General features: G+C 41.8%; 1 protein-coding gene across 1 annotated transcript in view; it reads right to left on the bottom strand.

The window, feature by feature from the left end:
* LOC311062689 (MAM domain-containing glycosylphosphatidylinositol anchor protein 2) overlaps positions 1–14,162 on the bottom strand; it is a gene marked incomplete at both ends in the record, with an annotated part of 584,351 nt that overhangs the window by 492,966 nt on the left and 77,223 nt on the right.

Below are 14,162 nucleotides of genomic sequence, written 5' to 3'. Positions count from 1 at the left end.
GCTGGCACATATTTTCACGATTTTTCAAAAATAGCAGATCTACGAGCTCATAGCACGGCACTCGGTGCCGTGCTATGAGCTTGTAGATCTGCTATTTTTGAATAGCCAAAGTATAAAAGGTCATAATTATTCTGATGCTATATTTACACATTTTGCTGGGTACCCCCTGGAACCCCCTCAAGTACCCCTGGGGGTCCCCGGACCCCACTTTGAGAACCAATGCTATAGGGCATAGCAGTGACGTTCCACTCAAAAAAAGCCAATGCATTTTCCCCATAGAGATTTCCAAAAATATTTATATCAATTATGTTAAGCCTAGAATCAAGCCATCCAGGATCCTGGTGAATCATGACCATAAAACATGTTATTATGTGAAAAAAAGTATTTGAAAACGGCAAAACAAAGTGTATTTATTAAATATAGTATATAATATCATATAATTAAATCCTTTTTTTTTTTTTTACAGAATAAAATGTTTCTCTGAAAAAACGCGCGCGCGCACACACACACACACACACACACACACACACACACACACACACACACACACACACACACACACACACACACACACACACACACACACACACACACACACACACACACACACACACACACACACAGCTGCATACTGTATATCACATTGACTGCAGTGTTGGTAGTGAAGTAAATATAGTAGTATATCTCTGGCAGGGAAACAAATTGCAAAAGTAGCAGATCTACAAGCTTTGCGCCGCGATTTGAGCTTGTGGATCTGATCATTCTGATGCTTTTGTGTGATGCTGTAGTACGATCAAGTAAGGCGTTAATTTACGGGGGGAAAAAACACAAAATGTTTGAATATGGAGAATGTAACATTTGTCGTTTTCACTGCAGTACCGCAGCCTCAGTACTGTATAGTGCAGAGTGTGATGTAAGTCAGGTTTATAACACAATTTGTGTCTCCTATGGCCCCCCCGCACACAAACAGTGTTATTGTGCTGAACACTGCACCTTTCTCTACACACCGAGCGCGTTTGTCAGAGCTTTGGAGCATGCTGTGTTTAACCCATTAAGACCTGAAGCCGATTCTACAAATGTCTTCTACATTCCTGAAAAACCTATGTTTCTATATCAGTGGTGCTCACATTTTTTCACGTCAAGGACCCTCAAAATTATATGTATCTGGCCACGGACCCCCATCTGAAAATATTTTGTTCCAGGGACCCCCCCACAGAAGCAAAGATTTGAGTTTTATAAGAATATATATTCAAAGAGGTTCACACATTTTCACGATTTTTCAAAAATAGCAGATCTACAAGCTCGTAGCTTGTAGATCTGCTATTTTTTGAATAGCCAAAGTGTAAAAGAATGCCTTCTTAATGGGTTAACTGATCAAAATGGCTAATAATGAGGACCCTCGTAAAAATCACGGTGGTCATGGCCCATTGTTTGGTTTTCAGAAGACGCAGCCAGCCGCAGCCAGCCAGTCGCTTGACCTTTCCGTTGATTTAAGCTCGTCCTTGTGAGCACAATGTGCTGTAGCTCCCAGACACAGACGTATGGTGTATATCAGTGGAGCAGACGTTCCTGTGCTCTTCCCCCAAACCCGCTCGCTCAACAACAAGAAATTACATTTTTCCAATCGCTGTGTGGTGGACGAATCTGAATCAGAATTCAATTTCGTCATATCACATAGGTTTGCGGGTGTAAAACAGTGGTTGAAATTAGTTTTTTTGTGCACACTCTACATCGTTTTTTTGTTATTTCCATAAGAGAAAGGGAGATCAATAACAAACTAAAAACAAAATAAACTAGAAAATGTGCTCCTCGGAGCACAGGTCTCCGCCAGTACTGTTCCTGATTAATCCTGTCTTACCTCACTTCAAAACATATAAATGATCTTTTGAAGTGACACACCTAGGTCTCTATTTCATCATGCGTCTCGCTAGCCAATCAAAGCACACCCTTTCAACATATTGTCACGTGTCTCGTGAAGCTTGACCAATGTTAGCTCGGTGGACACAAGGAAGGACGAGAACGAAAACATAGTCTCCTGGCGGAGACAATGATCTACATATTTACACATATTATATCTATCCGGTGAAGTGAGTACCTGAGGTAAGACATAAGGCATACAGTACATGGGCAACTGGCCCCCACCTTCACTTAATGTGGTCCTCAGGTTAATATCGGAATACTGATATATTATTGATTTCAGCTGTTTACAATTCCAAACATGCAAACATGACCCGCCTTAATTACTTCTGTCTATATTAGTAGCTTAATGACTAGTATTAAAATTGATTCTTTTTTTGTTGTCTTTTTTACGTCCAATGTGTTTGTATTTAAGTTCATAAAGTTAACAAAGGTATAACTAAATGCATTTGAAATTAGCCCCAAGAAAAAATCTGGATTCTAATAAAAAAAATAGCTAAAATAACATATCTACAAGCTTGTAGATCGGCTATTTTTGCTACTTGTGTGTGACATAGAATGGCGAAGTACGGCATTCATTCACGAAAAGCGGGTGTCGACCGCATAGTCCACATAAGGTAACTGACACTGGTATGATCTGCAGGTATAGGTCCACAAAGAAGAGCAACAAAAAGAGGTCTGCAGCATGATGAGGGCAAAACGCTGGCTGACAAAGACACCATCAAAGCAAATGTGTGGGGGGAAATAGGCTCTATGCACAGCAGCCATTTTGGAGAAAAAATTGGGCCTCTTCTTACTTCCTTCACAGGTGTTACCCAATGATACTAATGAAGGCTCTGTTCCATTCTGGTCAAACAGAGTCAGGGTGTTGATATTGTGCATGTTGCTCACCAGAAACACTAGTGGGTGTCAAAGTGTGGTCCAGGGACCCTCATGGTTCCTTGAGAGGGTGTAACTCTGAGAGTGTACAAATGGAACCAAATGGACCCGGGAGGGTCCATTTGGTTCCATTTGTACACTCTCAGAGTTATGGGGGTCCTTGAAATTAAAGAGTTTGAGAACCACCGTGCTACACTAAATGGAACAGAGCCTTCATTAGTGTCATTGTTAACACCTGTGAAGGAAGCAAGGAAGGGGCCCAATTTCTGTCCAATATGGCTGCTGTGCATAGAGCCTATTACAGTTCCGACGCCTTTCGGCCTCGTTCAACCTCTTACATAAGACAAGCTTCCTCCCGCGGCTGTTAGTTTGTCATCTGCTTTAACATTCAGATTTTTCCTGCGAGCGCCAACCAGTGCTGCATTAATTACAGCCTTAATTGGTGCAATATGCGAGTATACTAACATAATAAAAAAAAAAGACATCTATAAAAGCGCAACACACATCTCTGCAGGGACAGTGTGTCCTCTTAGGAACATTACGCTGTAAACAAAGACAAAAGAAACATTTAGATTAGAAAAAAAGAGCCTAATTTCCCCTCGTTGGCCGCGTCTTGGAGCGTTGGTACTCTCGGGCAGCTTGTAATATCGTGTTTTAACATCTACAGACAGTCGAGGGTCCTGCCTTTGGGAATCGCTCACAATTTGCCAAGATGCTGTTGGGAATCGTGGCTGTCGTTCGTTTAGTCATCTCCGCTTCCCTCCACATCAGTCAGTTTGAATCTGTATTTCTGATGCTATTGTGTTTAATGTGTTATACTGTATATCGGCCAAATGATAGGCGATAACCGGCTTTTAGAATTATTTTTGGGGTCTCCATGAAAGCACTTTCACAGGTTACAAAATTGAGGGATAGAAAATATTAGAAAGCACTTTCAACCTGGCTACCTTATTTTGTGCTTGTTGTTAAAGGCAAAAAAATGCCAAAAAATCCGAAATATCCGCTCTACAAGCTAATGCGTCCTATCGTGATACATTTTGATCTTGTAGATCAGCTATGTTTTAACATTTTTGAGGTTCAGTTTATGTGTTCATTTTTCAACAAAAAGTTATTGGTGTTTTTCCATTTTTAATATATTTTAGATATGTTTTTCAAATTGTGCACTTTAAAAAAAAAATGTATACAAAAGATCTGTCAAAAATGTTTTAATCAATGTTCCCATAACTCTGGCAGCATGGCAGCACAAACTTAATTAATGGCTTCACAGAAATTCTGAGCGCGCAATCAGCTGCAAATGGGCAACAGCTGGCGAGCAATCGCCACCCACCTGGGTTTATTGGCAAGTCCACCAAGGACAGAGTGAATGGGCCTCCGCCTAATGCCACCATAATTAGCTGTGAGCAGTTTGACTAGGCAGCTTGCCTCTGGTTGTCGCACAGATAATCCTGACATGGTGTAGGAACTGGGGTTTCCAACCCTGGACCTCAGGGGACCCCATGGCACTTGTTATTCTGCTAGGAAGTTTAGCGTGACATTCTGCTCGCTTCCTGGTGCCAGGCGAATACAATTAACCACCTGGTGGCATCATAAACCAGCATTAGACTACAATGGGACCACAAAGGTGTAGGGTTGGCTGTGGGGTTAACTGGAACAGTGGGCACCTCTCAGAACTCTGGACGCCATTTTCCTTTTCCGAAAGACTGGCCACATAAGATGTGTTGGTCGTTTGGAATTGAGATCTGAAATACGATGGTGCACTAATAGGGGATATCTATAAGGATATCTATCAGCTCAAAGCGTGTCTCCACGCGTAAGCACCTAAGTAGATTTACTCAATTAGTGTATTTAAAGGCAGGGTAAGTGATTTTTTTTTGGTTAAAATAAGTGTTAAATAGCTCTATATTCTGATAGTACTCATTGCTATAGAGTGTTTGTTCAGTAAAAGGAGTCTCCTTGTCTCTCCAGCTCTTTATTAAACAGAAAATGCATTTTCGTTTCAGTTTCATTTCCAATTTTATCCAATCAGGATAGAGAACTCAATCAGGATAAAGATTAAACAAGTGAAATTGGAAGTGATGACACTAAGAAATGAGCAGACACAATTGGAAGTGGAACACTATAAAAATGAAGCTTAAAAATGGGTACTTTCTCCTGATTGGCTGTGATTTTGACACCTACCAGAAAATGTATTTTCTGTTTATTAAAGAGCTGGAGAGACGGAGAGACTCCTGTTACTGAACACTCTATAGCAATGATTACTATCAGAATATAGTGCTTTAACCTTCTAACAAAATACTTTTTGTTTTAACCAAAATATATCACTTACCCTACCTTTAAATAACATTTTGAGATGATAGTGAAGTGACAATTTGAGGTCTTTTAAGACCGGTTTAATATTAAATAAAATAATCACAATATTTATCTATGGAACCGAGTCAAACTAAATGTAATGCCTCCACTCCTACAGTTCCAAGTGCTTGTCAGGGTGGGGGGCGTCCCCAGTTCAATTATGATTATTTTGGGGGGGGTGGTCACGGCCTGATACGTTTGAGAACCACTGGCATAGATGATGGGGTATATAGACCTCTCTCAGCCGCTGTCATGGACACCTCAATGCATCAACACACACACACACACACACACACACACACACACACACACACACACACACACACACACACACACACACACACACACACACACACACACACACACACACACACACACACACACACACACAACCTGTATAATTGGCAGGTGTAACGATCACCCATTCGAAGCGTGTAATTACGGTTCTATAGCAGCAATTATACAATCCCACCTTTGTCGTGCGGAACGCTCCAACACACGAGCAAGCATACAAACAATTCCATTGTGCTCAGTCTCATGGGTGCAGGGGTGTACGCACACTTTTCTGGGCCCTGTACAAATCGGGGTCTCTGTGGGGCCCTCTCTCTCCCCGTCTCTTTAAGATATCTTTGAAAACAATTAAGTAGGTAGGCTCACTTAATTGCTTACTTACTAATTAATACGCCTACAGGTTGCAGCTTGGAACAGTCCGTGAAATACATCTTTTTTTCTCAGGATCCTAACACCAGTGGTGGAAAAAGTACTAGCATTCTTTACTTAAGTAAAAGTATCAATACTGCAATGTAGAAATACTCAGTTACAAGTAAAAGTCCGGAATTCAAAATGTACTTGAGTAAAAGTACAAAAGTATTGGCATAAAAATGTACTTAGAGTACCAAAAGTAAAAGTTCTCATTGTGCAGAATGTCACGGAAATACTTTAATGGAAATACTCCATTCAAGTAAAACTTGTACTTAAGTACAGTACTTGAGTAAATGTATTTAGTTACAGTACTTGAGTAAATGTATTTAGTTACTTTACAACACTGCCTAACACAATGGTCAAAAAGCAGCATCATTAAAAGTACACTATTGTAAATGGCAACTACAACGGAACAATGATGTAAATCACAAGACGTTTTGAGGGGACAATATTGTCAAAGTATTATACTGCAACTACAAAGACAGTAAGTTAGACAAAAGTCTTCTTATCCCGTTAGCTCAATGAAGAGGTACGCATTAACTCCAACTTTAATTGCAGTTTAATGAAACTCTAGTTTTAGGTAAAACCTTACATATTGTCAACGGGTAACACTAGTTTGTATAGTATTAGCTTAAAGAATCAGTTGCCTGACAACCAATTACTTGCTAATCTCATACTGTAGCTGCCAACAACCCCTCCAGGCAATGGGATATAGAGGATGGAGATCCTCTTATATTTTTTAAAGAAAAAGTTAGTCAACCTAATATGTATATATATATATTTTTTTTAGAACAAATGAGACGTGTTAGTCCATGCCTTTCTGAGGGAACATCTACAAGTCTACAGTACCTTACCCACCAAATAGGCATATGCACAGCAGCCATATTGGAAAGAAAGTGGGCCTCTTCCTTACTTCTTTCACAGGTTTTACCAATGATACTAATTAAGGCTTTGTTCCATTTAGTGTAGCACAGCGCAGTTCTCAAACATTTTCATTTCAAGGACCCCCATAAATCTGAGAGTGTACAAATGGAACCAAATGGACCTCCATTTGTTCACTCTCAGAGTTACACATATTTTCCCCGCATGGAACCATGAGGGTCCCTGGACCACACTTTGAGAACCACTGGTGTAGCAGAGTGTTTCCAGTGAGCCAACATGCACAACATCAGCACCCTGACTCTGTTTGACCAGAATGGAACAGAGCCTTCATTAGTATCATTGGTAACACCTGTGAAGGAAGTAAGAAGGGGTCCAATTTCTCTCCAAAATGGCTAGTGTGCATAGAGTCTATTATGACTTCCCCTGCATCCTCTCCTCACACACATACACACACACACACACATTGCAACCCCCCGTCAACATTCTAACACTGCGCACACACACACCTTTTTGGAGTAATTATGACGTTAATTGTGTTTTTTTGCCACGTGTTTTGCGCACGGAGCCGGTAATCCTAACTGGAAAGTCACTGCGAACCGCTGTGTTTAATCAGCGCCGCCTTCCATCGTAATTGAGCGGCCCCCGTAATATGGACGCCCCGGCCCGGCTGCGGTGATTAATAGTGACTTTAAGAGAGTTAATTGAGGCAGGCCGCTGGCGGAGGGGAGTCATTACTTAAGTCTGGGTTTGCGGAGGAGGAAGGAAGGGTGAGGCCGAGGTGATTTTGGTTTGGGAAGATACACACCCCCCCCCCCCCCCCCGACCCACCCCCGGTCCCCCTCCCTCCTCCTGACCCTCGGCTGTCCCTCCATGAGGCCGGGGCAGCTTAGCTCCGGAAAAGAGAAATGATCTCTAGGAGGAAAGATCGGTAAATCCTTGTGGATAAACCTGCCAGTCTCCCCCAAAGGCACAGGACGTTACACTTGGGCCTTTTTGTCTTAATCTTTCTCTCTCGTCTCTCTCGTTCTCTCTCTCTAGTCTGTCTCTCCGTCTCTCCGTTTTTTCCCTCTCTCTCTCTCTCTCTCTCTCTCTCTCTCTCTCTCTCTCTCTCTCCTGATTCACTTGCCGTGCCGTCCTCGTATTTCTCCATTCCATTCTGCTGAGTGCTGTCCTGCTCTCTCACCGCTCACTCTCTCTCTCTCTCACACGGCCAAGTCTCATTCTTCCGGCTCCCCATTTGTCTCACCTTATCTCCGCCATCCTTTTTCTTCCTTTACTTAACTCGCTCCCCTCTCATTCCCAGCACCTTCTCTCTGTCTCTCTGTCTCTCTCTCTCTCTCCCCCCCTCCCTCTCCCTCCCTCCCTCTCTCTTTATCTTCACCCCTCCATCTCCTTCTTCTCCCCGGCCAGCCTTTCTCATCAGACATCCAGAGGGGAGGGGGACAGGGGGGGGACGGGGAGGGGGACGGGGAGAGAGTGAGACACGAACCAACGCCATCCCTCACATCTCCAATGAGTACCTTGTTATCGTCTTGTCCCCAACAATGGCTTCCTGTCTGCCGCCGTCTCGCGTTGGCAATCCGTCACTAATGAGAGAACCCCGTCAGACCTGACAGCCGCGATTCCTCAGCCCGCTGACAAACAGAGACGTTTGTTGCTCTCGCTCTGCTTTGCTCGCTCGCCAGAGCCGGCGAGCCCATGCTGCAGCTCCGGTAGGGGAGGGGAGTGCTATAAGCTAACGGCAACTAGTTTGATTTACTCGTTTATACGAAGGCTAGCCTTTTTTTGTTGTTTGTTGTTTTCTTATCCCATTAAGACCGGGAAAGCATCTGTCGTAGGGATGCCACCGATTATTCGAATTTTAGAATATTCGTTACAGTCTCCATAATCGAAAATGATTTTTAAAATTCGATTTTAATAAAAAAAAAATAATAATAATTATTCAAAAAAAAATTTTTTTTTTTACTTTTTACTTTTTTTTTTTTTTACTTTTTACTTTTGTATGCCTTAGTTTCAATCAAAATATATGCTAATAATAATATTATAGTCTTAATAATTGTAAATGGCCACAGTTTCAGAGCGTTTCACTGTTTCAGCCCAGCCCAAACATGAACTCTGCAGCCGCACTGAGGCCCCTGCTGGAAAGCATCCCAGCCCAAACATTAACGTAACTAATAATTGGGCCGCGCAACCCAGAAATGACCGTGATAATGCTAAAACAGGAGCCAAAAAAAAAAAAAAAAAAAAAAAAAAAAAGTTTTTTTTTTTTTTTTTGAAAAATATTTTTCAAAAAACGACGCCGTCGAATAATCGAAAAATATTCGCCAGGGCTGTCCGAATTTCGAATTGGCTGAAGGTCAGATTGTGGCATCCCTAATTTCTGTCGTTTTCAATTTGAATACTTTGGCTATTAAAAAATAGCACAAATAGAGTGCCGCGCTATGAGCTTGTAGATCTGCATTTTTTTTTAAATCATGACTTTTTTTTGCAAATCTTTGAACATATATTTTTCAAACATTTGTCAAATTCAACTCAAATCTTTGCTTCTGGGGATTCTACAAAATGTCTTCTAAATCCCAACAGTTTTTTGAAAAAAACATATGTTGCTATAATCAGTCGTTCTCAAACTGTCTCATGTCAAGGACCCCCAAAATGATATGCATTTGGCCATGGACCCCCATCTCAAACTACAGTATGTTGTTCCAGGGACCCCCCAAAAGCAAAGATTTGAGTAAAAACGTTCGCATAAAAATATATATTCAAAGATTTGCACACATTTTCACAAATTTTCAAAAATAGCAGATCTACAAGCTCATAGCGTGGCACCGTGAGCTTCTTGTATATCTGCTATTTTTGAATAGCCAAAGAAATCTAGAAATGACACAGATGCTTTCCCGGTCTTAATGGGTTAACATATCGCTTCTCTTTGAGAGAGAAGACTACTGTGGTATTATTGTATAAGAACATGTCTAGCGCAAACAGACGGGCGTAAAGCAAACAGAACATACAGTGGCTTGTATAAACCCTTATACTCTTTGTGTGTGCACTTCCCCCGATTCCCTTCATCATCTGCCTCGCCTTTCTTCTCTTTTGTCGGGATTGCCACGCTATCGTATCGCCTCATCTTCATGACTCCTTTAACCCAGTCGATCCGGGGAACGCGGCTCTGTCATTTTTTTAGATTTTTTGAGGCTATTCAAAAATAGCAGATATACAAGCTCATAGCGCAGCACTCGGTGCCGCGCTATGAGCTTGTAGATCTGCTATTTTTGAAAAAAAAACGTGGGAACATGTGTGCAAATCTTTTCCGGTGGGGGTCCCTGGAACATCATATTTTGAGATGGGGGTCCCGCGGCCAAATACATATAATTTTGGCGGTCCTTGACACATGGACAAGTTGGAACATCACCGATATATCTATGAGCTCGTCTATATCTGCTATTTTTGAGTGGTGCCAGCCACTCCTACACTTGACCGTGTGTGTCCGTCCGTTTGAGCACGGCCTCAACAAGCTGCAGCTGATTGCAACACAAGAATGCAACCAGTTACACTAATTAACTCATCAAAGGCACCACTCTCTTCACACTGGGTGTGATTCTTTTTAATGGCCAAAGAAATCTTACAAAAATGACACACAGATGCGTTCCCGGATCGAATGGGTTAAAATGCCAGTAAGTCTCAACTACTTGCAGAGTACGGCGTGAGTCAGTCAGTCAGAGGGCCCTGAAGCACAATGCATGTCAGAACACAATGCAGGAGGAATGTATGAGCCGCGAACACGGAGTGGCAGCGGGCAGCCAGACATCATCATCGCTGCAGCTATTCAGTCACATCTCTAGAGATCAGTGTGGGTTCACTTCACTGTGAGATGAGAGAGGAGAGGAGAGGAGAGGAGAGGAGAGGAGAGAGGACTGTTGCATGAAAGGCCTCAGACAGTCAATCTCATGGGTTTTGACTATATGAATTCAAGCTATTATTATTATTACTATTGTAAACAGTGGAATTCACACCGGAATTCTAAATTTACTTGAGTAAAAGTACAAAGCTATTGGTATCAAAATGTACTTAAAGTACCGAAAGTAAAAGTACTAAAATGTTTGAAAATAGCAGATCTACAAACTCACAAGTGCTGAAGTGGTTAATGTATGTTTTATAATGTAATCAGTTACATTTGCAAAGTAACTAAAGTTTTCAAATAATTGTAGTGGAGTAAAAGTACAATATTTGCCTCTGAGGTGTAGTGGAGTAGAAGTGAAAGTACTGAAAACTGGAAATACTCCAGTGAAGGACAAATACCTCAAAATAGCCCCTCCCCACTTTCGTTTCGTCTTTACACAAATGTACATAGATATGAATCAACATCATGAAATGGAAATAAAACATATAGTTTTTAATATATTTTCGTGAACGGAAATGCCGGCTTCCGTTACTCGGATTTCGGGAGGTGTAGTTCCAGACTCTATACAGCAGGGGTCTTCAACGTTTTCAGGCCAAGGACCCCCTAGCTAAGAGAGAGATGAAGCAGGGACACCCTACTCTATATTGTATAAAATTGTGTTTCAGATGTATTTTTTTTTAACTTAGTCTGCTCTTTTTTCCCTCTACACCTACAGCCTCTTTGCCAAAAATACGGACCCCCTGTTGAAGACCTCTGCTATACAGCATTCATTTTGGAATAGTTGTCTGGCTCTGCGAGACTAGGCTGGGCTAATCAGAAGAGGGCCATAAAAGAGACCGGAGTTAAATGGGGGTCTGTAGCCCTAATGCATGTCAAACTGGGCATCCTTAAAATTAAAATGGTTGGATTTATGTGTAGGTGTGGTTCAAGAATCTATACAGCATTCGGAGATAGTGGAATAGTTGTCTGGCTCCGCGAGACTAGGCTGGGCTAATCAGAAGAGGGCCATAAAAGAGACCGGAGTTAATATGACTTGTTTCAGACAGAGGCAGAAATGAGTAGCTGCAGTATAAAGCCAGTATAAAGATAAATAAGGAGTTTTATTAACTGTGAATTATGCAAAGCTACTCTAATGGGAGTAGAAATATACAGCGGAGCTGAAAATGAGCACAGTAGGTTTCCATTTAACTCTTTAAGACCGGGAACGCATCTGTGTGTCATTTTCAGATTTATTTGGCTATTCAAAAATAGCAGATATACAAGCTCATAGCGCGGCACCGAGTGCCGCGCTATGAACTTGTAGATCTGCTATTTTAGAAAAATCATGAAAAGTTGCGCAACTATTTGAATTTCTTTCTTTTTTTTGGCGGACATTTGTGACTCAAATCTTTGCTTCTGGGGGTTCCTGGAACTAAATATTTTGCAAATGTTCGCTTTAAAAAATATATAATAGAAGATTTTGTCACGAATTGTCACGATTAAAAAGAAATAGCAGATCTACAAGCTCATAGCACGGCACTCTGTGCTGCACTATGAGCTTGTATATCTGCTATTTTTGAATAGCCAAAGAAATCTAAAAATGACACACAGATGCGTTCCCGGTGTTAATGGGTTAAGTAGATGCAATTCTGCACCCTCTCCGTGTCCAGCGTTGCCTCTGGCACTGGCTTGATAGAAGCCAAGGTTGGATCATCCTCTTCGAGGGGAAACAAATTCACTCGATTCCTGTAAACTTTTTTTTTCAGTGCATCTTAGCTAACTATTAAGTCCCGGCTCACATAAATCTAAATATCAGCCGAGGAGGCACACAGGGATAATGTGATATTAGAGATGGAAAAATTAGATAACGGCTAAATAATGGGCTCAATGTGCCTGGTAATACCTTTTTTTATTATTCTTTTTTTTTTTAGTCTCAAGGGACGCTTAGAGGATCACATCCCTCTGAAGAAAGATACTTATCTTTAAAGCAATTTACCTTTTTGGTGAAGAACGTGTAGACCACCTAAATCAGACGAAGAAGGGTGGAAGGTGTCACTTAATTAAATTGGGTGCCAAACTACAAACCCTTTGATTTGTGATCACAATATCCAACATATCACCTGAGCCGTTTCCCCATCTAAAAGACTCTTGGGAATATCAGGTTCCTTTCATGAATGCTTCTAAAGTAATGAAAGAAGATAGGTGTTACTCTTTTCATCCGGCACAGAGGTATGAATAAACTGTGCTAGCCTTCATAACAATGACTAACAACGAATACAGCCATATCTTCAGGTCCATCGAGTCCCTGTACATGTGCCATGGATCAGTGGTGCTCTGATTTTTTTTTCCAAGTTCAAGGACTCCAAGTTTGATAGGCATCTAGGCCAGTGGTTCTCGATTTTTTTCATGTCAAGGACCCCCGAATTGACACTTATTAGCCCACGGACCCCCATTTGAAAAGATATGCCAGCAGGGACCCCCATAAGAGAAGATTTTTACAGCTATGACAGTGATTAACCACCATTTTAGTTTCAAGGACCCCCCGTTTAACATGCATTAGGGCTACAGACCACCATTTAATGACAATTCTACTGTATCTCTGGGACCCCAATCTATATTATAAAATCAATGTTAATTTAACTCTGAGAGTGTACAAATGGAACCAAATGGACCCGCATTGAGAGCCCTGACGTCACAACATTTGGAGCGAAGCCCACTGCACTCTGGTTGGTTGGGGAAATTAAACACTTCCTATGCCAGGAACGTCAACAGGCTGGTCCAGGCTCCCATTTTTGAGCAAAACACGAAGGAAAATAAAAGCCTGGAGATTGAGGCTAGTCTGGCCATGACGTAGCAAGATTAGCCCTGCCTGAGGCTTACCAGGACCTTTAGGGGCTCGTCCGGGATTGGGTTTTCCAGTGGGACGAGGTGAAAGGAGGGTGTATGTAGCAGACATGCCCCGTCTACAGTATATATCTCCCCTGACCGTCGCGCGAATTCCATTTGCATAAGCGGCAGATGCTTGGTTTCCCATGCGAGAGAGAGAGAGGTTGCACAGTGTAACCACCTGGAATTGAAGTGGTTACACTTTCAGTTTCAATACTAGAACGGTTCTGATTTAGCAGAGTGCAGAGCATTTAGATCAGCAGACCGTCGGATATATACAGTACAGTACACTACACTATACACACACACAAACACACACACACATACACTCTGAATCCACTTCCTCTCCCTCCACTCTGCATCCGATTAGCCCATTGAGACCTGAAGCCGATTCTGCATGTCTCCTAAATCTCAACAGTATTCTGAAAAACGTATGTTTCTATATCAGTGGTTCTCAATCTTTTTCATGTCAAGGACCCCCAAAATGATATGTATTTGGCCGCGGACCCGACCCCCATCAAAATATTTTTGTTCCAGGGACCCCCCAGAAGCAAAGATTTGAGTTAAAAATGTTCGCTTTAAAAATATAAATATTCAAAGATTTGCACACATTTTCACGATTTTTCAAAAATAGCAGATCTACAAGCTCATAGCGCGGCACTCGGTGCCG

The sequence above is a fragment of the Gymnoscopelus microlampas genome (genome assembly GCF_963454915.1).
Source record: "Gymnoscopelus microlampas genome assembly, chromosome: 16".
NCBI lineage: Eukaryota > Metazoa > Chordata > Actinopteri > Myctophiformes > Myctophidae > Gymnoscopelus > Gymnoscopelus microlampas.
Note: the sequence above shows the minus strand (reverse complement) of the source record. Positions and strands in the feature narration are given on the sequence as shown.